Source organism: Fopius arisanus, unplaced genomic scaffold (assembly GCF_000806365.1).
Source record: "Fopius arisanus strain USDA-PBARC FA_bdor unplaced genomic scaffold, ASM80636v1 scaffold00136, whole genome shotgun sequence".
NCBI lineage: Eukaryota > Metazoa > Arthropoda > Insecta > Hymenoptera > Braconidae > Fopius > Fopius arisanus.
The window spans coordinates 160995-168169 of record NW_011887875.1 but is presented as its reverse complement, the minus strand read 5'-3'; positions in this window follow the sequence as shown (position 1 = coordinate 168169).

Here is a 7175-nt window from a genome sequence, read left to right as displayed (position 1 = left end):
GACACGGTCAACAACTTCCTTTCTTGCGATGGGCGAGAGATCGTTGAATTCACTGCAAGAGGCGATGAAATGGTCCCTCTTAGAGTATGAACAAGGGTAGCTAGCGTCAGGCCAAGAAGTCGAGTGAATGGACTGGATTTGAGCCGAGCTTTTAGCTGCATTTGGGTGCTGACTGTAAGCTGTTCGAGAGCTAGTCGCGGTGTTAACCTTTGCAGATCTATTCTGTGACTGAGCCTGAGTGCTGGGCTTACTGGAGCTGTTCTGAGAGTTAACCTCCATGCTGTCCATAGCTCTGGCACGGTCTCTCTGGAACTCCAAGAGCTGATCAATATGAGGGTAAGCATTCGAAGCCCCAACCTTGTTCTCCCAAGATTCACGAAGCTTAGAACTGAGACGCCTCACAAATGTGTGAACCACAACTGATCCCCAACTGTCAATTGGCTCACCGAAAGCCTTCAAGAAGACATCGGTGAAGGAGTCAACAGCTGATCAAGATGAGCAGAGACTAATAGGCGCTTGTTCTCGTACCGAGAAATGAGAAGATCCCAAGCGGTCTTAAAAGAATCATCTGAGACGGTCAAGTTCGAAATGAAATGTGAAGGCTCTCCCGAAAGGGTTGTAGGCAGATAGTGCATGCGTTCGACGTTGGACAGTTCCGGGTTTTTACCGACTAGCGAAGAAAAAAATTCCGAAAAGAGCGCCAATCCGTGTAAGTTCCTGAAAACTTTGTAAGCGAAATCTCGGGAAGAGCTCTACGAGTTGACGAATGAGGAGCATTAGCGCTGGATTGAGAACCCCGCCTAGTTAGGTTAAGGTTAGAGGTTACTTTCTCCTCCATCAGTTGAGTCAGCTGGAGCTTAACTGAGCAGAAATTCGCCAGAGTCTTATCGAAAACCCTCTCCTTGAAAAAATGAGGATCTAAGAGACCTTCAATTTTCAGCGCTGGACGTGATCAGCTTTTCATGAGAGGTTTCGAATTTCTTCCAGTGAGATGTGGTCATTTCCAGCATCGACTCCAGTGCTGTAAGACCAAATTGTTTCGCGTTTTCCCCCGACATTTTTGAGAGCGTCTCCTCTCTGAAAGTCGCGCGCGACCCCTGAAGGTTCGTAGCTGCTTCAAGCGAAGTCATTTTCAAGTAGGAAAAAGCTCAAAAGTAATTAGAAAACAGCGTAAAACCCAATAAAAAACAATCGATTATTGCCCCGCAATATCCGGAAGTCCGATGGTCAATAATACCAGGAATGAGATTGCCGCTGGTCAAAAATACTCGGATTGTCAAGCAAAATTCCGGTAGTACGAGCAGGTCCGATGAAAAAAAACAGTCCAGAAAGCCGTGCAGGATCAATTAACGCAGTGGTGAAAAAGCCCAAAGCCAAAAAACCAAATGTAATCGCAAATAAGCCAACACCAAAAATTATTAAAATGGCTTATCTGGATGCGAAGGTCGACAATGCAGCGCTGTGTTGCCAGAAAATGCAGAAATGACCTCCGAGATGTTCAAAACTGCGATGATCAAATACGAATAGTTTGAATTCTTCCGCGCATTGCGATTGGCACGTCCCTAATGGGTGAGCGGGGCACCTGCGTCGCTGCGGTGGTCCTGGTGTGATGAGCTGGGCACTGGCGAGCGACGAGACGGTCCTGGCGACGAATGACGCGAGTTTTTCACTCCCGACTAAATGATAAAAATAATGCGAAAACTAAAAAATATCCCGCGTATGCGGCTCGTAGGACTAAAATGTTCGATGTGGGATCTGGTTTCGGGGATATTTTTATGAGATGGGCTAGATTTAGTCGGATTACGGGAGAGTGCGTGAGAGGATCAAATAATCACTTGCGTGGCGTCGTCGCAAAAAGTCAACTTTAATTAATAAAAGAGTCACTAAATACACTTGTATTTATCACAAAAAAGAGCTGAGCAATAACGAAATATAATTCAATGAATTATTGGCTTAATTCCTAGAAGAACTAATAAATGAGCAGATCAATTAATTTAACAAAAGAGAAGTACTGAGAAAAGCGCGTAAACACTCTCACGGTCGACATGTAAATAAGAGAGATTGATAAGCCGCACGGTGGGAGGTCTCGATCATCGCGATGGTCAGTGCGTGTGTGTGTGAAAGAAATTCGGTGGAAAGCTGAACATCCTTTGACAATGGATAACTGTTGTTCATTAGAAGCCTCGCGTGTCAAAAGGAGTGGATCCTTTGAGGCTGGAGATGTCCCCTTGTTTGGACAACAAGAAATCATCTGGTGAATTGTGCCAATTTCGGGAAGTCATCTCATAAGTTTCGTTGGGTATGGGGTGCAGGTGACGTCATGGTCCCGGCCAACCCCCTGTAACCAATTGGGGGTGGCACTCGGGGCTGATGTACCCCGCTATTGGCCTGCCTTTACCTTTGGCGATATCGGCAAACCCGTGGCTGAAGTGGTCCATCTCTAAATTGCCGACATTTTTAATTCTTTGGGGCAGTTCCCATCTGCGGTTACCACTGGAGGGTTGTTTAAGTTATTGGTCTCAAATTCAATAGAGGGAAGAAAAGAAGTAAAAAGGATCTCCTTAGTTGTGCCCTTGAGCAATTGTGTGGCTTTTTTTTTAGATGATTCGTGGTTTTCAGGTGTTGCCGCCTTGATGGTCACTCCTCTCAGGCCACAATCACCGCCACTTGAATACCTGCTAGGTGGTCCTTTTTTATTGTGGTTACTTCGGATAATCGGCATTGAGGCCGGTCATACCGACATTCCTTGCTATTGTATGGAATTTTCCAAAGCCCCCCTTTTTTATGGTTACACCAAGTTTTCCGAATATATATAAAAATTTTAACCGTAGTAACTGCGGCGTCAGCAACAATGCGAATGTAATTTTCAAAGGTTCACAGAACCCTGAGTAACACCCGCGACCACCACTTTTCCCCTTTCCAATGCGTGAAACTTAAAAAACTGAAAATTCCCTAGCACCTAAAGAGAGCAAAAATGAAAATGTAAGGACCACAACTATTTAATTGTAACGATCTCAACAGCTAGTTACTATTATAATATTTCTCAGTATAAGACATTATTACAGCATATCTGACATTCAGTGGTAAGTCGTTTACTTGCAGTGACTTTGGTTCTAAAATCTTTTGCTACTATTTGTACGCCACTTAGTAATACGTATATAAGAATGGATAAATACGCTGACATCAGACAATTTTAATGATCGATTTACTACCTCATCAATATACCGAATACTGTCTCCACGCTATCGGAATAAGGGATCGATTAGTAAACTATCCTTTCATAATTGATTGCAAAAGGAGATAGTCACCAGTGTCCGTAGCGCTTAATTAAATTTTGTTGATGGCCTTTGTTTATAGAAATGTCTTTCCATGTATGAGGGCCGTTTCATAAAATACTCATGAGTGTATAGTAATTCTATTACCTATATATGAAAATCCAACCGTTCTAATTTAGTCTCAAGACATTGCATCATTAGTAAATGATCTACACTTTTTGTTAATCAATGGATACATATTGTTATATCCGATGAAATGAAGAAACACATGCCACACAACTTGATTAAACGTTTGCGACGGTTTTAATAATAATGTAGTCAGGAGAGAATCCAGGACGTGTGTCTTGGATCACGTCTCCACCGAGAATCATTCACCCATGATCATTCGGCATCCTTCAGACGGAACATGGTGTAAAGGGATTCGAAGTGGGATACGTAACACTATTCTCCTCCGTGTAACGATTGCCGCCCCGGCAATCATACCAGGGGCTGTATGAGGTATTACAACTTTAGTTTTTTTTTTTTCAATCAAAATAAATTCAATAATTAACTATTAAAAAGTTGTAAGGAGGGCCCCAGTCTGTTCTTCAACTAAAACCTCCTACAAATCAACATTGAAGAACAGTCCCGATTAACAAATATTTGTTTGACTTGTAAGACTTTTCCCCGACCTCGTCCCGAAGATCGGTGATAGTTATTACCTTCGCCCGTTCCTGTGCTCGCATCCTAAAATCCAACCGAATTACTGCGGGCGCCAGCTAGCTTTTTATGGGCCAATAGCTAACGAAACCGAAAGAACCGAAACAAAGGCATGGAGGGGGGAGGGGGGGGGGTGCCCTGCCTTGCCCCAGGCTAGCCGACCTAAAATCCGATATATCCAAAAACAAGAGCACGAAAGGACAGGACGAGGGGGGTTGCAACTCGTCCTCGCGACAACACAAAATCCGTAAATCCATAAATCCCAAAAACCGGGGAGTCGGTACTCCCAAAACTATAACGATAACCTCATTACCGTAAAACTACCCGCGAGAAGCTAGAAGCTGATGACGAATGGAACGGAAGCGGGAAGACCTGGGTTACTCAGGATGCTAGGTCGTGTAGAGAGGACCAGGGTCCGCGGATACGCGACTATAATAACCGAAATCTAGACAGAGAACAGATCGTGAATCGGGAAACCGAGAGCATACTTTCGACGTAAGATAGCAGAGTGCCGGGAGGCCGAGAGCGTGGGGATTACTCACCCAAAAGCACACCATCGAGAGCGTGCCGGGCCCACTAGGGTAGCCCCAAATGTAGAGAGCCTAACTGGGGAGAGTATGGTTCTCATCCAGAGAACACCAGGAAGAACATGGCCCTCACCTAGAGAACACTACCCGAGGAGGGTATTGCCCTCACTCAGAGAGTACTCCCGGGGAGAGGATGATCCTCACCTAGACAGCGTAGGAGACCAATGCTGGGCATTGTGAGCCGGCTAAAGGCTCGAGGAAGAGCTGCCAGTGGTCCGCACTGGGAGCCAGCCGAAGCGGCTCTGCCGAGTGAGTCGGCGGTGTCAGCAGTAGTGCCGATGTACCCCCACTCTCGACTACGGCTGGGTGAGCTGCCGTGTGCCGGGACGTGCTGCCCTCGCCGTAGGGAGGATATCCCTGACACTAGCTTCTCCTGGAGCGCGCCGAATTCGAACTGACCCCTTCGAACAACCCCTTCGAAGGATCAGCCGTCCGAAAGCCTACCCCATCTAACATGGAGCGCTCATACGTCGGTATGAGTCCTATGCTATGTGCCAGGAAGTCTCATAGGGGAGTTGGGAATGTTTCCACGTGTCCGCCCTGTGCTGTTGCCTGTCTTCAGGCCTCCTAACACCCTAAGCACTCGGGCCCCAGTCCCCACACCCCTCGACGATTCGAGTAATTCCCGGGAGAGAGTCGAGATGGTAGAAGTTTTTAGAGAACTTAGCCCAAAATATAGTTTAATATGCGGGATTTCCAAAAATCCCGTTACAGACTCTTGTGATGAGGAAGAATTTTTTCGCCACCGTTGGACAACCCATCCCAGATATTCCTTACCGCCGTCCCCATTTCCCTCCGCCCTAGCACTCACGCATCAAGGAAGAGGACCCCACGTGACCCCGGAGGAAAGAGACATCCCTCGAGCGAGGCCCTAAATGAGAAAAAGAAGGACACCCGATGACCCCCCCAAAAAATCAGGAAGGAAGAGGTGAGGATGATTGGAAGAAATCACTCGTGCCACCGCTGCCCCACGAGTTACTGCCCCAGAAAGAATTAAAAAGAGGACTTAGTGTCAAAGGACGCTGTGAAAAGTTGCCCCGAAGAAACCCCGAACAATTTGTGAAGAGAACTGGTGAGAACTATTTTGGAGGAGAGAAACAGTGCGAAGGAGAAAAGTGTGCGGAAATAGTGTGAGAAGAACTACAGTGTGAACAATTGCGTGGAAGAACTGCTGGGAAGATCGTGAGGAGAAGAACTATTGTGTAGAGGATTTTTTGGGAGAAGAACATCCGACCAGAACGAGGAGAGAGAAGGAAGTGTTACGACACGTTTCCAATAAATATTTGATAGTGATTATCAAATAAATAGTGCAAACTATGCGTATTATATTCTCCTGTTTTAAGCCTACCTTTCGGAAATAGCTTGGGATCGGAGTAAATGCCAAGAGGAATTAAATAAGAAATGGATAATCTTCTTTCGAAACTTTAATTATTTGTTATACATGATAATAAAGAAAAAAAATCAAAGGAATTGATCCTATCAATCTAAATTTTTAATTTCAAGAACTAATCAATATAGAAATTCAACTTAATGAGGAGCGATTTCCTTGAGAACAATAATTCTTCATACGAACACTGAATTTTTCTGACAAGTTAACAGGATTTCCATTTCCTTTTTACATTTGGTTTTTTTAACTAATGAAATTTATTCCTTTTGTTTGACCATCCTTAATTGAAATTCAATGGATATTTTATTTTTAAAAATCTTTAATATTAATAATGTCTTCTAAAGCGTCGTTCTAGCAGATCTCTGAGATTTTCGTTCGGGAGGTCCTCGATTTTTCCTTTCTTTTTTTTTTAGAAAAGGTTGAATTGATTAATATTCACGCATAAAAAATGATTTCTGTTGTTAAAATTTTTCAATTCAAATTAATAATTTTGAATTTCTAATAACTGGTTACTTAACATTTCAAAAATTATGTCATAACGATTTTTTTTTGCGTCATTTCAATGATGATTTGAGGCTAATTTAACAATTCGTAAGATTGTTAATTAAGAAAGTTTTAATTGAATAATTCACAGGTAATTCAATTGGAAATAATTTGCATGTGTCTAAATTTTACTTTAATTAGTTAATACCTTTTGGAAATAAAGTGAGTAATTTCTGGAGTCATTAACAATTCGGAAAGATAATGGCTTGATAATTCACGATTTGAATAATCTGTGGATTAATAATTCGGAATTTGATTTGGATGAATCACATTTATTTAATTAGTTGTTAGGGAAAAATCATTTACTTGAATAATTCATAATTTTGAATTAATTGATTGATTAAAAATTCAATAATTAGTTATAATGATTCACATTTATTAAATTGCAAATGATTTGAACAATTTGCATAATTTAATCAATTATTGAGAAAAATGATTTAATTGAATAAATCACAAATTTTGGAATAATTGGTTGGTTAGAATTTCAATAATTAATTTATAACAATTCACGTTAATAAATCGGTATTAAATGAAAATTCGCGTTAATTGATTGATTATTTGGAAAAAATTACTTAATTGAATAATTCACAAATTCGAAGTAATTGGTTGATTAAAAGTTTGATAATTAGTTTATAATAATTCACGTTATATCGGAATGATGTGAAAATTCGCGTTATTTGATGA